Source organism: Globicephala melas, chromosome 16, assembly GCF_963455315.2.
Source record: "Globicephala melas chromosome 16, mGloMel1.2, whole genome shotgun sequence".
In the NCBI taxonomy this organism is placed as follows: domain Eukaryota; kingdom Metazoa; phylum Chordata; class Mammalia; order Artiodactyla; family Delphinidae; genus Globicephala; species Globicephala melas.
This window is the reverse complement of record NC_083329.1, coordinates 8978079-9000260: the sequence shown is the minus strand read 5'-3', so window position 1 is coordinate 9000260 and position 22182 is coordinate 8978079. Positions and strand designations below refer to the sequence as shown.

At 47.0% G+C, this 22182-nt stretch overlaps 1 long non-coding RNA gene across 1 annotated transcript; it reads left to right on the top strand.

The window, feature by feature from the left end:
- The first annotated feature begins 16356 nt into the window (after nt 1–16356).
- On the top strand, nt 16357–21297 carry LOC138842375 (uncharacterized). The gene is made up of 4 exons (XR_011376807.1): nt 16357–16431; nt 17495–17524; nt 19476–19505; nt 21283–21297. It is a non-coding gene; the product is annotated as an uncharacterized lncRNA (long non-coding RNA).
- The last annotated feature ends 885 nt before the right edge of the window (nt 21298–22182 follow it).

The window sequence follows — 22182 nt, the reverse complement described above, 5'->3', positions numbered from 1 at the left end:
CAGTGTCACCCCCTCCTTTGATGCCCACATGGCTTTCCTCTTCTGCTTTGGTGTTGTTTCACTGGCTTGAAAGGCCCATACTCCCTGTTGAAGGAGAGAGAAGGGTGTGAGCAGAGAGTTCCAGATCCTGAGGGGGAAGGGCACGTGGTGTGGCCGAGGACAGGAAGGAAGGCCAGCCGGGCTGGAGGGGGCCAGATGTGGGAGGGTGCGGGGGCCATGTCAACTCATCCCAACCAGGACACTGGTGTAAATGGACGGATGCTCCAGCAATCATGGCTCTGGGATAAGAAGTAAGAAGCAGGGCTGTCCCAGGGAGACTGGACGGCCCCGGTCCCTCTCAGGCAGGGATGCTGCCCTGGCATCTGCCGCTGGCCCTCACCGCCGGCCCCCAGATGCTGCCGTGTGGACAGCGCCACTAGGATGAAGAGGGACTGATCTGTGGCAAAATGAGAAAACAGGTCTCTTCTCAGGGAGGATGGTCCTTGAATCTGATCTTCTGTCATCCCCGATTCTTTTTGTTTAAACATCTATAAGTTTATGAAACAATGGTGATGAAAACTGGGCCTTAAAAACGTCTCCGTTTACCAAATAAAACATGGCAGACTTGTGGGGACAAAAATGACCCCAAATAACATTTATCTGAAAATTGATAGGGCTGTGAAAGCAAATGTCTGGGAACAGCAGGTCGGGGTCACGTTGAAGTGCAGAGTCCAGCAGCGCCTCGGTTCTTGGCCCCCTTCTGCCCGGTGACCTTCCTGTATCCCATGGCCACACCAGACCTTAGCAACTTGAAGAACTCAGCCTGATGTGCTGCCAGACACCACTCCCAGTCACGAGCCTCCACCCTCCCTGTCCTTAGTGCCTCCGCACGGATGGTGACAAGTCCAGGCCTCATTTCACAGGTGACCCCCAGGTTCATCTGCTGCACCCCCAGCCTTACCCCTCCTTTTCATCACGCCTTCCAGACCCCCACCTTGGAACCTCCCAACATTTTCCCCGCCCCGCCCTGGGTGGAGAGGACACCGCAGTCCAGGGGTCTGGGCTGCTGTCATCTGTGCTTAGTCTCGGCCACCCCTGCTGCTTGCCCTTCAGTGTAGTATCTTGTCTCGGGGCTCCTCTCCCATCCCCTCCAGGGCTGCATCGACTGAGGGTGCAGGTTAAGCTTTTGTGCAGGTGGAGGTGACCAGTGGGAAGTTCGAAGTGGGAGGGGGACGCAGGGACTGGGGAGAAAGGACTGGGGTGAGTGCGTGTCCCATGAAGCCACGGGAGCAGATGGAGTCCGTCAGGAGGGAAGAGAAGAGACAAAGCGTTCATTGTCCCCAGTGCCCACCCTTCCTCCTGGGCTCCCTGTCCCACGTGGTGCCTCTTTTACCTGGAGGCCCAGAGACCTAAGCAGAACTGGTTTTCCTGGGCTCCCTCATCCCCTTTGTCCCTACGCCCTTGCCATCCAGTCGGCCCCCAGCTTACATTCCTGACTTCAGCTGCCATCACCTCTAAAATCTCCTTCCCCGCCACCACTGGCCCTGCTTTGTCCCTGCAGGTCAGGGCCCTGCTCTACTCACCTGGATGTCCCTGGCTGGGCAAGCGAGCCCGCCGCGTAGGCAGCGCTCCCCGCAGGTTTGTGTGGTGCAGGGTGAGCCTCGGAGCTGCCACAGGTTGCTGGGACCCACTCTGCAGCCTGAGACCTTGCAGTTCTAACAGGTGCCCAGATGATGCCGGTGCTGATGAGCACCAGTGGCTTTAGTGCACCAACTGGCCGGATGAACCTGAGCTAGTCCCTGAGGTATGGTCTGGTTCATCCAGAGGGAAGTGGGTTCTTCCTCATTCAGGCCCACCCCACGCCTGAGCAGCAATTAAGACGCCCTTAGATCCATTCACTTTCGGTGACGCCTTTTCCGGTCGATTCTAACGTTATCATGGTTTTTACACGTGTAAAAACCCACCCCCCACCCCCACCATCCAGGACTGGCACAGTTGATTTTTAGACTCAAAGACAGATGTGATTTGGGTACATTTAATCATGGTTCGCTCGGCTGGTAGTTCAGTCTTTCTAGATTGTCATGCGTACGGGTGGTAACTTCTGTTTCTGTTTCATCCCTCCCTCTATGTTGTTGCCCAGTCATGTGTAAAGGTGTTGAAGGACCTGGGGATGAAGGATTCACCTGCGGCTCAGGAAACCCTTCAGTAGACCCATCATCAGCCCCTCTGGACCACAAGACTTCACCTAAAGTAGCTGAGCTCTAGTCCCTTAATTTAACAAAAAGACTGTCAAATGCCACCCTTCTGAAGCAACTGAATCGAACATGGAAAATCATGAAACGAACCAACTTGGCTGTGGCCCACGTTCACCCATGCTCTTGTTGGAGGTGGTCTATCTGAGTCTCCTGTGTCTCTTACTTACCAGGGGCCCCATGTCGGGGGTTTGGAAGGGCAGACAGGATGACAAGCATTTAGAGGAACCCCAAACGGTTCTTTATGCTGAGACTTCCCAAATGGGGTAATGACAGGCTCCATTATCTTAATAAGAGTTTCTTTTGGACACTGTCCAGTTTCCTTGTTCTCATTCTTTGTTCCCCAAGCAAACTACTGGCATATAATTTGATCCCTCAAGCAGAATAATTCTTTAGTCAAAGTATACTCCGACTGCAAATGAATGAATTTGTCTCCTGGCTCACCAATTAGTGTCTGGCGAGTGTAATTAATGTAACTGGATTTCCTAGAATCTGATCACACTGGGACGAATTGAACTTGAAAAGGCTAACACTCCATGATGCTGCTACCCCGTCTACAGCCCCGCCTGAAGCAGCTGTCCCCGCTCTCCCCCACCGCCAGGCGCTCCCTTCACTTTGCTGTTAGACCTTCACTCTTGAGGCTTCCCTGGGGAAGTGCGCTGGGCTCCACCAACCTCATGTACCTTAAGGGAAAGTGTTAAGGAGTAAATAGCTCCAGGGAGATGGTCACATCTCTGATGTTTTATTTTCCCACTTTGCTGTGAGCCTATTGGGCACTGTAATTTCGCCTATATCACTTCCAACCATGCTGGTCTAGATCTAGTGTTGCCTTTAAATATTCTCCCTTTACTCTTTCAGGGAGAAGCCACTTAGCATCTTTTGCGGGGCATATGCCAAAAAATTCTGTGCTTGTTCTGATGACCTTAGAGCCAGTTTTCCTTCTCTACCCATTCCTTTGAATGTTTCTGAATAGCAAGGCATCCTTCGGTGAGGGGCACTTAGACACAAGGCCTGCCATTTGAATGGAAACACAGTCTTCTTGGGGGAAGGGGAAGGCTTTGGGGTCTAGTGGAAAAATACCAGGCTTTGGAGTTAGACTTCAGTTCAAGCTCTGGCTCTGCCACTTTCTAGCTGTGTGACTTTCATAAGTTACTTAACTTCTCTGAGCCTGAGATGAGGAGTCTCTGAAGGAGTTATTGAGCTAGTGTGAGATTTTGACCACCCTATCCAAATAGCCCTCCCTACCACAGGTACTTGCTATTCTATCACCTTGCTCATTTCCTTCAAAATTCTTATCCCAATCTGAAATGTTTCTCCCTACATATTTATCTCTTGCCTATTGTCTGTGTTGCCCTAGTTTATAAAGCCCAGGAGGGCAGGGGTCATGTCTATCTGGCTTTAAACTTCAGCCCTATTACCTAGAGCAGTTCCTAGAACATCGTAGGTGCTCAGCACTTATTTGTTGACTGAACGAATGTATGGATAACATAATCCTCGGCACATGGTTGACACCCAGTTAAGGTAGAACGCACTCAAACCATCTGGGTAGAGAGCGCTGGTCCTCCTCTTCCGATCGGCCCACACTCATTCAGTCCACTCATCCTGCACCTATTACCTGAGTACCTCCTGTGTGCTAAGTACTGTCCTAGATTCTGGGGATACAGCAGTAAACAAAACAGACACAAATTCCTGCCTCGTGAAGTTTAAGTTTTAGTGGGCAGACAGGCAAAAGAATAAAGAAGTCAACTATAAAGAAGCCAGACTGTGAGAAGGGCTGTGGAGTGGGTAGGGAGTGCTGGGGAGGGAGGGTCAGGAAAGTCTGCCTGGAGGAGATGATATGTCAGAAAAGTCCTGAAGGAAGGGAGGGGTGAACTCACAGATTTCTGGGGGAAAAGTCTTCCAGGCAGAGAAAACAGCAAGTGCAAAGGTCCTGGGGCTGGATGATTGCCGGAGTGGGCTGCGGGGAGAGAGGTCACGGGGGCTGGTTGAGCGGGCCCTCGTAAACCACGGTGAGGGCTTTCTGCGTTGCCCTGAGAAAGATGAGAAGAATATGGTGAGCCTTCTATTTTCTAGGGTCATTAGAGGGCTGTGTTTGTTGCTGGAAGATTCTGCAGCTGGACTGCCCCCTGGTGAGCAGAGAGCTGTGTCAGGCCTGTACTCTCCATCCTTCTCACGAGAGGCAGTTTCTGCCGCCCTGGACACTGGCCTGGCTCTGCGTGTCACTTCCTCTCCCTGGAGTGTCCCCTGCTCGAGGCTGTAGGTTACCCTGGAAGGCAGGGGCAGGGGGTGGTGCTGCTTTTGACAGCCACTTTCAACAGCCAGTGCCGACTGAACACCTGATCGCCTTGAAGCTCCCAATTACAGAGGAGCAGCAGGAAAGGATGAGACTCAGCTTGGTCCTCAGGCTGGGGGCTGGGGTGGGGTGCGGGTCCCTGGGAACCCGGTTGGGAAGACAGGCTCTCTGAGGGCAAAGCTGAGTGATGTTGCAACATTGTAGGTGTCACATACACAGTGCCCAGAGGGTTGTTACAATGGTAACAATGGCTAACAATTATGTCAGGCTACTCAGCGACAGTAAAGTTAGATTTTAGGGGTCAAGCTGACACCCAAAGGGGAGCCACGGTCACACAGACTCCTGGGACCCAGTACCTGGACGCATGATGTCTGAGAGGCCACAGCCCCCCGATTCTCCCCACCTAGGTCTGTCCCACGTCACGGGCCTCCCGGGCTCAGAGATCAGAGACCTCACAGGGTGGGAGGACCCAGGTGGCCGGCAGGGCGTAGAGCCAACCTCTGAGGAAAGGGGTTTAGGTGACCCAAGCTGAGGGCAGGCGCCTGCTCTACGGCGTCCACTGGGACCTGGCTCAGTATCAGGGCAGAGCCTCTGGCAACCGCAGGAGCCTCTCTGGGCCTCCAGTTCCTGGTCTGCAAAGGGAGGGGCTGGCCTCCATCAGGGAACCCCCAGCTCTGCCACAGGCTGCCCTCTAGGAGGACAGGGGCTGGTGGCACTGGCTGAGCTGGCAGGGACTCCCCTGCCACACTCAGAGCGGTCCCAGTGACGTTAATGTTAATATTTGGAGCTTCCCCACGACTTTCCATTTAGGAAAGTGTTCTGCCTCTTACAAAAAGCCGTGAGGGACCCCTACAGAGGATTCTCCCCAGTGAAGGCCAGGCCTCCCGCGTTGAGGCCCAGTGCTTGGTTCTGCGTTTTGGAGTTTTCAAGAGCATGTGGTCATCGGGACCATAATCACCCAGGGAAGGTCCTTGAGAAATGGGGTCTGAGGGCAGAGTCTTGGATTTTTTTTTTTTTTTTGCGGTACGCCGGCCTCTCACTGTTGTGGCCTCTCCCGTTGTGGAGCACAGGCTCCGGATGCGCAGGCTCAGCGGCCATGGCTCACGGGCCCAGCTGCTCCGCGGCATGTGGGATCTTCCCAGACCGGGGCACGAACCCGTGGCCCCTGCATCAGCAGGCAGACTCTCAACCACTGTGCCACCAGGGAAGCCCTAGAGTCTTGGATCTTTAATGAGCTTTTCCTTCTCCCTACTGTTCTTAATGTCAGGTTTCATTAGGAAATGGAGTTCTGTAGCTCTGCTCTTTCTACCCAGACATGCTGTTGACATAGATGCTTCTAACCAGTGGGCAGGGGAAGGAATGGTTGGCCCTCTGCGAGGGGTGGGTCTCTCCAGCACCCTCTTCTCTACACAAGAGGAAGACCACTCTGAACAGGGTCTGATGAAAGGCCATGGGACACAAAGGGCCTTGGGACAGGGTGGGGTCCTGGTGATGAAGGACGCACACTGTGGTGGCAGGTGGCCTGCGCCCCCACTGTGTTCTTCCTGCACATCCAGGACCCCACCGCCTTCCTGCTCCACTGACATCGCCCACCTTTCCACCTGGACACCTCTCCAGCTGGCTTTGAAATGACAGGTACGTTCCCTCCTCTTCCTCCTTCCTGGTGTCTTCTGAACAAAGAGCTCACAAGCCCTTGTTGTGTTAGGATCCTTATGCTAACCACAGAGGGGAGAGGACAGGGTCATCACAATGACAAAAATGAGGAAATGGTGCTGTTCTTTCTGCTCTGAGCTGAGCTATTGATGCGGTTTCCTCCACAGTCCCCTGGCAGGATCGCCACCACCCACTCCACTCTCACACAATCCTGAAAGGTCACTCCTGTTTCTCATCTGGTCTTCCCACCCTTGTTTGCCCGATGACCCCTGCTTATATTTCAAGTCTCACTTCCTTAGAGAAACTGCTTCTGCCATCTGATTGACGTTTTATTCCCTGTATTCTCCCATAGCAACTTGTATTAATACTCATGCCCTCTTGTAATCATCACCATGCAGGTCCGTCTCTAAGACCAGACAGTGTGCTTCTGTGGGGGAGGGACACTTCGTACCCCCTCCTCCCTCCTGGATATTTCGTACTCCTACCTCCATTTTTCTCTGCTGTGCTCAGGGCAGGCATTACGAATCAATCACAGCACTCTTTTTTTGATGATCCCAAACTCAGCGCTTCATAATAATTCTCAGCCCAGCACTTCAAGATCCAAACAATCATAACCCCGTAAGAGGAACCCACGGTGCTGTCTGGTCTTAGGCTTCCCTAGCAGGTGTGTATCCTGGTTCTCTTGTCACCTGACTCTCATCAACTGTTGGACTGAAAGTAGGAGAATGAAAAAGAGTGAGGTTGTCCTGCAGAAATTTGCCTATTCTCATCAAGGGGAGAGAAGGAACTTGGGAATGATGGGAAGAGCTATAGGATTAAAAAAGAAATCCAAGGTTGAAAGTAACTTGCATGTGGATGAAGCCAGACGCAGACATCCAGCCCTAAATCCTGCTTGGTGGCTAATACAGGGCATGGGCTCCTGGTATACTTCCAGAATGAAGCACCAGGAGACTAGGGGTTAACAGCTCGTGGCAAGGAGGCCAAGGTGTCCTCTCACAGCCTCCACATCTCAGCTGAAAGGCGGGACATGGCTCACTCAGGCCACGATAACAGAGGCAAGTCCTACAAAGCCATATGCTTCTAACCAAGAGTTACCAACCACCAATAGAGTTTTGATAAAAAATAAACGACAAGAAACCTTCCTGGTAGATTGTCGGGGTAAAACCAGAGTCTGGTGATAAAGAAAGACTGGGGGTCCCAAAGCGTGGGACCCTCTATGTAAGAGAGGGATTGCGGGCAAGGTTGGGGGCAGGTGTGGTGGGTTTGCAAAGCTCCAAAGGTCAGACAATGTGAATGCCAAGGGCAAGAAATCAAAGACTGTGAGTGGTTGGAGGTGGTTCAGTTTGAGATCTCATGTTCTTGGCTGCTGGGTTATGGAATCCATGAGAGAGGCAGAAGGTGACGGCTAAAGCTAATATAAGCCTGTGGAATCCATGGGTATCACTCACGTCTTCTGCTCTCCAGTCATGTCTGCACTGACGCCATCCTCATTTCTCCAAGGCAAAGGGCCAACAGGAGACCTCCCTGCCAGGGCAAATCATCCCCAAGAGATGATTTTCCCCTTTGGCACCATGTCCTGTATTTGCTCAGCAGCCCACATCCTGCTCTGCCCCGAACCTTGGAGCAGTCTTCCCACAAATTCTTTCAAATTCTCCAAGATTAAAATCAATCCTATATTCAGGGAACACTTGAGAGACTTAGAGGTTCACCTAGAAGGAAGTGGAAATTGCATTGCTAATGTCAGTGCTTTTGTAGTTGGGCGATAGCCAGACTGTTCATATAACAATCAATCTAACACACCTAAATTGTTCCCACAGATTAACCATCGATTGTTAGAAAAGTCACTTACTTCCTTTATCTTTACGGCAGCAGTAGAAATAGAGTACCCCGGAAGACACGCCTCCTTATAGCTAGGAACTTATAAATAGCAAGGCATTTTTCTTCAAATTGAGAAGAACCCAGAAAAATGGGGATCTCCACAGTCATCCTTGAAATATGTCTTTTATTGGGTCAAGTTCTATCTACAGGTATTATATCTAATTACTACATTTGTTAGTTTCACTGCTCTAACTCCAAATCATGGCAAATTATATCTGTTTCTTGGTGCTAGACTTTCCATCTCAAGGGGAGTTTTCTATCAAAGGTGGGGGCAATTCTTTGCTAATCATTGTAATTGCAAGTATTTTTATTTTGTTTCTGGCTGAGAAATGCCATGGTTGTAGTTAGAAAAAGTCAATCATTATGTCAGTGTCTACAGTGAGTTACTCAACTAAGGAAATGATTGACTGGTCTTAGAAAAATTCCTGAAATTAAGGAAAAGTGTGCACTATTAAGAGGTCCTAAAACTTTGTCATCATTGGTTAAGCCCTTAGTTTGTGTACTGATGAAAATGGGCAGAAAAGATTGCCCTGGAAATGCTCATCATGTGACTTCTTTCTGCAGGTGTGTCTGGCTTATTAATTAATATTTACCGAGCAAAATCAGATCAAGTGGCTGAGCACAGATAAGATCATTAAGATATCAAGTTTGTGTCTGTCACTACTTTAGAGAAATGATTTTTTTTCATAAGATGTGGTTAAATTCTCTCTTTTTAAAAAATTATTTATTTATTTATTTTTGGTTGCGTTGGGTCTTCGTCGCTGCGCACGGGCTTTCTCTAGTTGTGGCAGGCAGGGGTTATTCTTCGTTGCAGTGTGCGGGCTTCCCCTTGTGGTGGCTTTTCTTGTTGCGGAGCACAGGCTCTAGGCGCATGGGCTTCAGTAGTTGTGGCACGTGGGCTCAGTAGCTGTGGTTCGCAGGCTCTAGAGTGCAGGCTAAGTAGTTGTGGCGCACGGGCTTAGTTGCTCCACGGCATGTGGGATCTTCCCGGACCAGGGATCGAACCCGTGTCCCCTGCACTGGCAGGCGGATTCTTAACCACCGCACCACCAAGGAAGTCCTAGAGAAATGATCTGAAGCTTAGTTAGTCAAGCATATCTTTGTGTTCTTAGAGTGTCAAGTGATAAAATGGACACGAAAGAGCCCTGGGCAAATCAGTGAGACCTTGAATCTCAATGTCATTTTACCGAGATGCTAAGTGAACAGGACAATTAGCCAGTCTGTCTATTAGTTCTCTCTTTTTTTCTCTCTGTCTCTCTCACTCTCTGTCTCTGCCCAGGAGCACGCTGACAGGTGACACCCACCTTCCCTTCTTGTCAGGAGGACCTCGGGGGGTACAGGCTCTGGACAATCTCGGGGCTGGAGATTGCGTCTGCATCAAAATATTTGAAAATGGAAGGCAGTGTTCTTAGCTCCAGCTTTTATGAGTGCGAAGTTAATCCCTGGACTTGCACTGGCTCTGAAAAGTGACAGGGGATTCATGTCAGCCCCTAAAGGACAGGGAGCGAATTGCCATGTCCTTATCTACAAAGGGGCTTAAGGCAGCTTCTACGCGTGGCTTGAGGGAACTTGTGGTTTGACATGATGTTATGTGCACACATATGCTATGTGCACACACATACAAGTGTGCCTGCATTTGTACTTTAGACGTAAGGATTAACTCTCTGCAAAGCGCTGGCTCTGTACCAGCTGCTCTGTGAGACAGGGTACCTATCTTCCCTTGTCTAAATCTGCTAACGAGTTTGGTATCCACATTGCAGATGAGGAAACTGAGGCTCAGAAAGGTTCTGTGTCCCATCCAAGGTCAGCAGTTGCTGCGGGCGGTGGGCCGGCATTTGAACCAGGAGGAGGTCTGCTGGCATTCGGGTAGCGGATAGCGGCTTTGGCCCATTAACCCCTGCTGTTCCTTGCAGAGGTCTGAGGAGTGCTGGAGCCCCCCGGGGGAGCTTTGTGCTGGGGGAACCCATGCAGCAGACACTCTTCTCAGCTCCGGTCTTTGCACAAAATCTTGAGAAGGAGTCAGTGAGCTCAGGTTTGTGCAGGGCTCTAGGGGCAGTGGAACCCCTGCTGCTCCTGCCAATGTCTTTGGTTCTACCATTTACCAGCTCTGGAGCCTCTGCAAGCATCATTTTCTTCACTGGTAAATTGGGGTTGTGTTCCAGCTTCACAGGGTTGCATAGACCTGAGGTCACCCACGCGGTGTCTGGCACCTGGAGGGTGTGAGGGGGCCTGGGTGCCGTCCACTGTTACTCTCCTAGGCATTTTCCTCACATAACTTCCTAAATGCAAAGTGGTATCTTGGACTGGATCCTAGAAAAAGGAAAAACTGGTGAAATCCCAATAAAGTCTGGAGTTTAGTTAGTGGGAATGTACCATTGTTGATTTGGTAATTGTGACAAAGTTACCTCAGTCATGTGAGATGTTAGCATGAGGGGAAATTGGGTAAGAGTATATGGGAACTCTCTGTATTTTCTGCAACTTTTCTATAACTCTGTAAAGTTATTGCTAAAGAATTTCTTTTAACTCAACTTCCCTTGGTCCCATTTCTTCAAGGTCAATGTTTTGCAAAATAAGAAAGTAATAGTTGCTTACAAACTAATTCCTAGCAAAGTGTTAATGCCTGTACTTCCCCTTTTCACAGTTTATCAGGGGTTTTGGCAATGATTAACGCCATGAAAAAAAGGAGGAAATGGAATGGAAGGACTTTAAGGCGCTGCGAGATGCCCTTATGCGGGTGACATTGGACTGGGGAGGCACTTCCGTTATCACTTAAACAGACCTCACAGACGTCTAATTACTCCCTCGCCAGTTCTGTTGGCTGCAGCTCGTCTTTACTGTGCAAAATCCCCCCCTGGGCATTATGTCACTCAGTCCAGTCTAGGTGCGGAATGTTACAGAAAAGAGGTAAAGTCCAAGGCCGTGCCCCGGGAACGAGTCCCAAAGCGTCACAGCCTGGCACCGGGACCCTGCGTTCCTGCCCGGCCATCCTCTCCAGCCTCCTGTGTCTCTCCAGACCCCCACCTGGGTTTCAGTTCCCACTTGCTCCCTGCTGTTTTCCACCCCATGATTTTATTTGTTCTACCTGTTTTCCAGGACACTTGGTAGCGGGATGTCTCACAGTACAAAGCAACCTGTCCTGCCCACCTCAGGCCCCGCAGTAATGCTGCCTCTTGCCATGGTGACTGCGCTCACGCTGTTCCCTCCACCTGGAACACAGTCTTATTCTTCCCCTCCTCTGGCTAAATCTAGCTGCTCTTTTTAAATACGATGGACACTGTCCCATCCAGGAACCCTGACATGTACTCTCAACACACACACACACATGCACATGCACACACACACACACACACACACACACGCAGTGTGCCTATGGTTGCCATTCTTATTCTCCCATAACATCTTAACTCTTACACTAGATCATCTGTGGATTTTTCTAGAGATCCTGCTATGCTGGGAGTCCCTGGAGGGCAGGGACCACACCTTGTTCACTTAGTACAACACAGTGCATCACCAGGAGGCTACCAAAGGCTCCCGCTGATGGTAATGGAAGGGCATGAGATAGGGTGCTTGTGCCCTGAAACATCCCCTCTGGGCCCTGTGCCAGGTCCCGTGAAGTATTCCTCTTCCCTTATGTATAGTTTATGGGGAGCCAGACACCATATCAGGAACAATACTGACCACAGCCTCTCCATTACTAAATAGTATTATTTCAGACTGTGTTGCTTTCTGACAAGTTGAAATGGAATCTCAGTGTTTTCACTTGAATTTTGGAAAGCAGTGGAGCTGAGCTGTGAGCACACTTGCTCTGGGATCAGTGCACTCGACTTCCAGCATCAGTTTCACTCTGTCACAGCTGTGTGACCTTTGACGAGTTGTTTTCCTTCCCTAAGCCTTGGATTTCTCTTCTATAGAATAGATTGTGTAACAATTCTATCATAAAGGATATTGTGAAGATAAAATGAGATACTACAGGTAGACCACTTAGCTTAATGCCGGAATGTCCTAATTGCTAAAAGGTATGAGCATCTCCCCTCCCTACCTCTCCCCTCTCCCCTCCTTCTTTTTCTCTCCTCTTCCTGCCTCTCGGCTTTATCCTTAGCATCATTTTTTCCTTATCTTCTTTTTCTTTTTCATCCTTGTTCTTTTCTTTTAGGCTACAACCCCATTTCCCTAAAAGATTCTTTCCCTAAAAGAATCTGCCTCTTACCTTACCTGCCACCTCATTTCATGCCTTCCGCCTCAAACCACAGCTTTTAATGCATAGTTAGTGTGGAAAATGTAGGAGCTAGAGAAAAACAGAGAAAAGGTGAAAACTCTCATCATCCTATCACTCGAGATTACCTTTGTTAAAATATGTATTTCTTTCCAATTATGTGCGTATGTAGTGATATCATTTTTTCTGGCTGCCACTGCGCAGCATGAGGGATCTTAGTTCCCTGACCAGGGATCGAACCTGTGCCCCCTGCAGTGGAAGCTCGGAGTCTGAGCCACTGGACCACCAGGGAAGTCCCTAAGTGATATCTTTTCATATACAGTCTTTCTATAGTTTATATTCTGAACATTTTAACATGCAGTCATGATTTTGGAGACTGACTTTTTTCAGGTTTTCTCCTTCTTTTTTTTTTTTAATTTCAGCTTTATTGAGGTACAATTGACCAAGAAATTTATAGGATATTTAAAGAGTATCTCGTGGTGATTCGATATGCATATGCATTATGAAAACATTCTCCCCCACCTAGTTAATGAACATATCTATCACCTCACATTTTTATCTTTTATTTTGGTGACAGCATTTAAGTTCTACCCTCTTAACAAATTCCAACTGTACAATAAATACAGTGTTATCAACTATAGTCCCTATGTTTTACATTAGATCCTGAGAACTTATTCATGGTATCAGTGAAAGTTTGTACCCTTTTACTAACCTCTCCCTATTTCTTCCACCCCCTTTCAGGTTCTTTCTGTAATCATAATGGCTAATACTGTGAAGATAATGTTTGTTCATGCATCTTTGTCCACATTAAGTAAATTATGATTTCCTTTGGCTAGGTTCTTAGAAGTGGAATTACTAAGTCAAACAACAGTGAGAGGCCCGCATACCGCAAAAATCTTGACTGAATTGTTGGGTGAAAAACGGTGTACAGTCATTTTAATTTGCATTCTTTGCTTACAGTGAAGGTGAATGTTTTTAAGCCATTTACATTCCTTTTCCTTGAAGTGTCTGTTTATATCCTTTATCCATTTATTTTGTGTGTGTGAAAGCTAGTATCATTTTTGTTGATTTATATAAACTCTCTCTATAATTTGGATGTTAATACTTTGTCCATTACATTGATGACAAATATTTTCCCAGTTTGTTGTTTGCCTTTTAATTTTGATTTTCTTCCACACAAATATTTTGTATTTTTACAAAATTAAATTTATTGCTATTTTCCTTTGTGATTTCCTGTTGATTTAACACCTAGAAATTTCACAGAAATCGGATAAACATTTAATTCGTTTCCTGTCTTGGTGTGTTTAAAAAAATCTAGTTCTTCTGTTCTGAAAATTATTTTGCTTTCTGGTGTGAAATAGGTATCTAAAATAATTTTTAAATTATTTAAAATTTTAAACTTTGTTTTAATTTTATGGCTTTATTTTGAATATTTTGGAGCTAATAATAATTTTTTGAATGCTGACTACATGGCAAACACTATATTAAGCACTTGATATATTTTTCTGATTTTGTCTTCACAATAACCTTGTGAAGTAGGTTAGTGTAACTACCCTTTTGCAGATGAGGAAACTAGGACTGAGTGAGAATTAATGAATTGCCCAAGTTTAGAGACCAAATAAGCAGCAGAGCTAGAATTTGAACCTAAGTCACCTGTCTCCCAGGTTCATAGGTGGACAAGACCTCCCAGCCCCACTCTCACTGCCCCCACCCCTGCCCCTGCCCCATCAGTATTTTTCTCTTTTTCAAGAACTTATCAGTCATTTTTAGCCTATTTATTTTTCCTGATAAACTTCAGAATCTTTTTTTTTTTTTTTTGTCGTGGTAAGCAGGCCTCTCACTGTTGTGGCCTCTCCCGTTGCGGAGCACAGGCTCCGGACGCGCAGGCTCAGCGGCCATGGCTCACGGGCCCAGCCACTCCGCGGCACGTGGGATCTTCCCAGAGCAGGGCACGAACCCGTGTCCCCTGCATCGGCAGGCGGACTCTCAACAACTGCGCCACCAGGAAAGCGCCCAGAATCATTTTTTAAAGAACCAATCAATCCAAGAAAAACCTTTGGATGGAAATTATATCAAACCTATGAATTAGTTTAGAATGACTCATTTTCCTATATTCAGTCCTTCCATCCAGAAACCCGATTCATCTCTTCATTTGCCAGGAGAGAGCCATGAAGCTTCACATAGAGTTTGTAGTTTTATTCTCATGAGTTTATTTCGAAAGGAAAGTTTATTCATTATGTCTTAACTTCCTCGGAGCTCATTCTCACCCACATCTTCCCCTCTGCCTTGCGCACATCCGCTTGGACGTCCAGGTCCCGTTCCAGGAAATCTCGCGTGATCTTCTGCCGGACTCCTGGACGTCCGGCAATCAGAGACCTCAGTCTCCTGTCCTGTAATTGCTTACCTGCAGGCCTCGACAACCAGAGCCGATTACCAGCGGCGGCATCATGTAATCTCAGCATTCCCCCGGCTTCCTGGAGTCTAGCATGCAGGAGGTGCCAGTAAATGATTGTTGAATGAATTATTCCATCACTGTGTCGAAGCGCTCTTGCTGCAGGACAGAGAGCGGTTTTCAAACCTTAGTGTGTATCAGAATCACCTCGAATGCCTGTTAAAAACACATATTGTTGGGCACCGCCTCCAGCGTAAATTCTTAAGTCTGGGGGAGGCCTAAAAATGTGCATTTTGTACAGATTCCCACATCCTGGATGGTGCTGCTGATTCAGGGAACCGTTTTAAGAGCCGTTGTTCTAAAGGAACACTTTTCTAACGTGACTGGGTCCGGTAGTTGGTTGGTTTTTCAAAAATGTTGTTTAAAATGGGGAAATCATAAAATATGATACAGACACATTTTAAATGTTTCATTTTATCTTAAAATATATAAACACACTTTGATTTGCCAATTTGTGGCTGTAGGCTTTTCTCTCAGTAGGGATCTTCTGCAATTCTGCAATGTCTTTCTTACATAAACTACGTCCATTTGGCATTATCTATAATTTCTAATTTTAGTTTCTGTAAAGTAGAGCATGAAATGAAAGACATTTGCAAAAGCAGTATGAGGGGAGAAGTTCTATTACTTTACATATCCTTCTACTTTTTGCTGTTTAACCCACCTGATTTCTTTTAGCAACTTGATTTTATTTTATTTCCAAAGCATTCAGCCTTATTTTTTTTAAAGGCATCTTTCTTTTTGTACCCATATTTGATCAATTTACTTAATATTTAATCTAATGCCAGGTACAACCAGCATAAACAGGTTCAGGACTCATATCTGCCTTTAATCGATCACACAGCTTGGTTGGAGTGAAAGATGCCAAGTGTACTAGATATTAGCCTACCAGCCCTAGTGTTCAGTAGGTTTACAGAGAGGATGGAGAGCCTCAGTGGATCTGGCTAGTGGGTTACATATAGGGTAGTTAAGACAACTTCTTGTCTACTGCCACCTATGAGATGCGTTTCATCTAGAGTAGCCGGATATTGTAAGTAACAATACAATGCACCCAGTTAAATTCGAATTTCAGATAAATTTTTTTCCTTAAGTATACATATATCCCATGTAATATTGCAGACATACTTATATTAAAGCAGTATTCATTGTTTATCTGAAATTCAAATTTAACTGGGCATCCTGTGTTTCATCTGGCAACTCGACTTCCACCCTGTTTTCTCCTGATGTATGTCTATGTCTTCTTCTAAGCCTTGTTGAAATATCTTCTCCTCTCTGGATTCCTCCTGCCCTTCTCCCAAGCCCAGGAATTGTTTCTTTTGAGATTTCCATTCCCCTTCCACTGTGTTCCTCATTGGCCAAGATGGAGAGTTACTGGTTAGCAAGTCTGGCTGCCAGGTGGCCTCTGAGCTCCAGAGGACTACACCTTACCCTCTCTGATGGATCCCTACTGTCCTGTGCCCCCTGTGCGGTCAGAGCCTGGTCCATATTCCCTGAGTGAATCAATTAATGAATGATGGGTCCAGCTAGCCTCCAAAGCAAAGAGTAATGCAACTTTCTCCCCTGCTTGAATTAGATGGTGGGAGGGTGGGTCCGGGTTTAATTCTTGTTTTCGGAAGACCTCTCATTTGGCTATTTTTCCTTGTATTTTCAGCAACATCAACAGTGAGTGACACCAGAGAAACTGCTTTTTGGGAGACACAGACACTCAGCTCTGGTAACTCTATCAAACTTGGGAGCCGGGAGATTGTGGTGCCCAAGGCCACCCCCAAGAACTCAGGAGGGACTGCTGCGGAGAGTCCTGCTGGGTTTTAGATGTAGGACAGGTCCTCTGAGGGGGTCCACCTGGACCCTTAGCTCCTTCCTTGTGAGGTACCATACTGACCATAAGATAGACCCCAAGTTTCCGTGCAAGTCTCTGTCCAGCCACACTTCTTTCCTAAGGTCTCTGTCCCCCAGAATGCCCCACTGGGTGTCCAGCAGGGGTCACAGACAGCAGGGCAGCAGGGGCAGACAGGGACAGCAGCATCTAACTGAGCCTCTCTGGATATAATCACATTTCTCTTCTTTTCTAGAACTGTTAACAGGTCTTGGGGAAATAGTGAACACCCCTGCCTCAGTCAATGCTTTAAAGGCTAACTTCTGCTCCCTAATTCCTCTTTTATTCTAGTCCTGTACACCCATGAGCATACCTGCCTGTGCAAAACTGCAGACCATGATTTGGGCCAAATAATACAAACTTTAAAATATATATATACACTGGGAGGCAGAATAGTGAAATTGTTAAGAGCAAACTGTCTGAGCACAAATCCTGCCCCGTCACTTACTAGTCAGTTGATTTGGGTCACCTACCCAAGCCTCAGTTTCCCTATGGGGTTGTACGAGGATTAACTAAAATGACACATAAAACTCTTGAATATGACCCCAGGTCCCCAGGTTAGAAAATGTACAGAATCTTCTGCCATGATTAAGCTTTTAAGAATCAGCACCCTTGGGTGCCTGTGAAGGAGGAGAAGAGATGGCACAAGGGTGGACTTTTGAGGCATTTTAGAAGCAAGCCTAGACCTCTCATTGCACTAGAGCCTCAAGAAATCTTTTCAATTTGGATTAAATTTCAAAAACAGATTCCAGATTTATTGATGTTGAGTTACATGCAGTTGTTACATCGTTAGTTCAGAGTCAACTATAAGGAAAGCAATGGCTCAAAGGTGGATTTCTTGCTTAGGGTTCCCTGTGCGTGAAGCATGCATACGTCTGATTTTTCTTTTATTCCTTTATAGTTTCTGAATCAGATCTTCCCAGAACAAGTGGTAAGTACTTTGAAAACAGCATCCTGTATTTGGTTTAAAATTTATTTATCCTTCTATACAGTTATTTATATCTTAAAGAATAAACACTGCCTCACTGGACTTTAATGAATAGTATGAGGGTTGCATAAGAATATGATTTGTGTCCTTTACGGAAATACAAGGGCAATAGAAACTTCCTTCAGCTACAGCATAAATGGACCATGTGGTTATCTAGTTAGGTTCTTCTTCCATTTTAATTTGCCTTTGCCTCAAACTTCAGTGCACATCAGAATCAACTAAGATATGTGGCTGAATGCAGGTCCTTAGAGTTCACCTCCCCACTCCAGACACTCGGATTTGGCTGGCGTGGGGTGGGGCTCAGGAATCTGCATTGTTATATAACCGAAAATAAGGATGGTCTGCAGACCACACTTTGAGCAAGCATGCTGCATGGCCCAGGACTCAATGAAGTTTTCATGTTTACAATGTAATTATGGGACTTGGCTAAACATTTCCAAAGCAAGCAACAGAAGATACGTGTATATAGTTTAAGGGCTACCTTTTTAAACTTCCTTTTTCTTAATATCTGTATTTTGCTTAATGTCAAGTAAATGCAGGTTTTTAACATTTTGCCAAATGGTTATTGGCTACATCCTAAGTCTGACTTGTTGATGTAAAGACTTTTCCATAAGTGAATTGCTGAGATTGAACTTTTACACATCTTGCACAATGGCTTCCACATCCATGCCACCTCACTTGGCCAGAAGAGGTCCTACCAGGGATCCTTCTAAACAGGAGAAGTCCCTGCAGGGACTCAGGGTCCAGTGGAAAGATAGACATTAATCTCTGAGCACACAGTTACAACTACAGCTGTGACGGGTGCTGCAGCAAGAGGTCCAGAGCGAGAGAGACACACTCAAGCCATCAGAGAGAGCAGCCCCGAGGAAGCCACAGGTGACCTGAGGTCCGGGGCTGATGGTGGCATTAGCCAAACAGAGGAGGAAGGGTGTTTTTCTGTTACTCATTGGCACTGTTGCCAGGAACTTGAGGGAACAGATACAGACTTAGGTTGACAGTAGCCACCCTCCCCCTGCAGTCAGATACTCCCCCCTCCCCATGCTTAGCCATCCTTCTATCGTGTAGCTAACCAGCGTAGTGTGCTGATGGGAGGTCATCTCTAGGTCCCATTCCCCAAACTGTGCCTTTCATACATTTTCTGAAGCTCTAGAAAAAAAAAGCTTCTGATCAACAAAGGTTGGAAGGGTCACCTGCCATTGGTGGTAGAACACCGTTTGTCTTTTGGGGCAAATGGGTGAAGAGCAGGTGTGTGGGCAGCTGCAGTCAGACTCGGTTCTTGTCTGCTTTCTAAGTCCTCGTCTAAATCTGCGTGGAGATGATGGAGGCAAATCCAGAGACGTACCCATGAGCGTATCTCCCGGATGCTCATCCTTGGGCATGTCTCAAACTGACGCGTCAAGCAGTGAGCAGCCTGGCACAGTCTCCACTTTGTGCTATCCTGTCCCTCCGTACCATCCCCTTAGGCCGGACATCCTCCCCTTCGTCCACGGAGAGGGCTCCAACAAGGCTCCCATCCACAAAATCCTTCAACTTCACTGAGATAGATGCATTCTGTATGGCGGAAAATATAGTACCTGAGAGCATGAAATAAGCTGGGTGCTTCCTGAGCATAGATCACATCCTGGGACTATAACTGGTGTTAGAGGGCCCGGAAAGGAGACACGTACTTTATTACATCTCATATTACTGAACACCCCAGATCCAACCCACTTGTTTTAAAAGTCTATTGCAAAACCCCAAACACTTTCAGCAAGAATGCTGCAGGCACAGAAACCCAACACTGAACCACAGCACCCCGTGGCATGATCGTGAGGTGAACGTCAAGCCAGTTTCTGTGTCTGTAGACCATTTACCAACAGCAGAATCGCCTAAGATGAATTTGATTTCTTTCTAGATCCGTGGGTTCTCCACACCACAGATGATGGTAAGATATTTTTTCTTTATTTGTCCTCCCTGGGGTTTTGCTCGCTGGCTGGGTTGGCCAGGGTTACTTGAGGCTGAGTGCAGTCTTGGCCACAGAGCAAGTGCCTGCCCTTTAGAACGCAGGGATGGAGAGGGAGGGGTCAAGGGTTCAGAGATCCTCTGCGTGTCCCAGACACATGCTCAGCCAGGTTCGTCTGCCATTCTCCTTCCTTCTTCTCTCTGCCTCTCAGTTATTCATTGCATGAGATTACCTTCAGCTTGGTGTCAGGAGAGAGAGGTGAAAAACAAATCAGTCTCTTCTCACCATGAATGTCAGTTCTATCAAAGATAGCTAACATCTCCCAAGCATTTGCTTTGTACCCTGCACAAAATTATTTTCATACACCAAATGAGTTACTATATAAAAAAGCATTTAAAAGACTGGCTGCGGGCTTCCCTGGTGGCGCAGTGGTTGAGAGTCCGCCTGCCGATGCGGGGGACGTGGGTTCGTGCCCCGGTCCGGGAAGATCCCACATGCCGCGGAGCGGCTAGGCCCGTGAGCCATGGCTGCTGAGCCTGTGCGTCCGGAGCCTGTGCTCCGCAATGGGAGAGGCCGCAGCAGTGAGAGGCCCGCGTACCGCAAAAAAAAAAAAAAAAAAAAAGACTGGCTGGCACATAATAAGTGCTCACTAATGCACATAGTAAGTGCTATTATCATGAAATCTTCCCAACAACACTGAGGGAAGTAGTATCATCACCTTCCTTGTGCAGATAGGGAAACCGGGCCATTGTTAGGTAACTTGTCAAGTTTGTGTCTAAGGTCACATGGTGGGTCAGTGGCTGGGTAGAGATTTGAACACAGAACAGGTGGCTTTGCCTCTGTCCAGGATTCTTTCTAACTGTATCATCTCTTCTCCTCTGCTCAGTGAGAATACACACACTTTGCACCAAATTTGATCCGTCAGGATCCTTCATGTGCTCACTTAGGGCAGCCGACCCTGCCATTGGGGCTTAGCTGTTTTGAGGCCAATCCCTGCCCTTTCAGAGCATGCCCTGAGAGTCCAGAAATGTCCTGGGAGGGACTTGAGGGACAGCTTTCTGGTGATTGACCTCCAGCAAGGCACAGGCCGAGGCTGAGATCTCTTCTGCAGGGACCTTTCACAGGAGTGACCAGAAGGGGACAGCAGGAGGGGCTAAGGGAGCCCAGGATGCACCTTGGGAAAACCCAACAGATAGTCCATTTGGCCTTTCCTCTCTCTTTCCCCGACCCCTACCCTGACAACAACCAGGATAGTGAAATGGTTAAGAGCAAAGTGTCTGAGCACAAATCCTGCCCCGTCACTTACTAGTCAGTTGATTTGGGTCACCTACCCAAGCCTCAGTTTCCCTATGGGGTTGTACGAGGATTAACTAAAATGACACATAAAACTCTTGAATATGACCCCAGGTCCCCAGGTTAGAAAATGTACAGAATCTTCTGCCATGATTAAGCTTTTAAGAATCAGCACCCTTGGGTGCCTGTGAAGGAGGAGAAGAGATGGCACAAGGGTGGACTTTTGAGGCATTTTAGAAGCAAGCCTAGACCTCTCATTGCACTAGAGCCTCAAGAAATCTTTTCAATTTGGATTAAATTTCAAAAACAGATTCCAGATTTATTGATGTTGAGTTACATGCAGTTGTTACAGCGTTAGTTCAGAGTCAACTATAAGAAAAGCAATGGCTCAAAGGTGGATTTCTTGCTTAGGGTTCCCTGTGCGTGAAGCATGCATACGTCTGATTTTTCTTTTATTCCTTTATAGTTTCTGAATCAGATCTTCCCAGAACAAGTGGTAAGTACTTTGAAAACAGCATCCTGTATTTGGTTTAAAATTTATTTATCCTTCTATACAGTTATTTATATCTTAAAGAATAAACACTGCCTCACTGGACTTCAATGAATGGTATGAGGGTTGCCTAAGAATGTGATTTGTGTCCTTTACGGAAATACAAGGGCAATAGAAACTTCCTTCAGCTACAGCATAAATGGACCATGTGGTTATCTAGTTAGGTTCTTCTTCCATTTTAATTTGCCTTTGCCTCAAACTTCAGTGCACATCAGAAATCAACTAAGATATGTGGCTGAATGCAGGTCCTTAGAGTTCACCTCCCCACTCCAGACACTCGGATTTGGCTGGCGTGGGGTGGGGCTCAGGGATCTGCATTTTTATATAACCGAAAATAAGGATGGTCTGCAGACCACACTTTGAGCAAGCATGCTGCATGGCCCAGGACTCAATGAAGTTTTCATGTTTACAATGTAATTATGGGACTTGGCTAAACATTTCCAAAGCAAGCAACAGAAGATACGTGTATATAGTTTAAGGGCTACCTTTTTAAACTTATTTTTTCTTAATGTCTGTATTTTGCTTAATGTCAAGTAAATGTAAAGTTTTTCACATTTTCCCAAATGGTTATTGGCTCCATCCTAAGTCTGACTTGTTGATGTAAAGACTCTTCCATAAGTGAGTTGCTGAGATTGAACTTTCACACATCTTGCACAATGGCTTCCACATCCATGCCACCTCACTTGGCCAGAAGAGGTCCTACCAGGGATCCTTCTAAACAGGAGAACCTATGAACAGCATCACAACCATCCCTGGCCTCGGATGACCAAACACCTTCTAAGTGGTACCTTCTCATCCTTTTAAATGCAAGGAAGA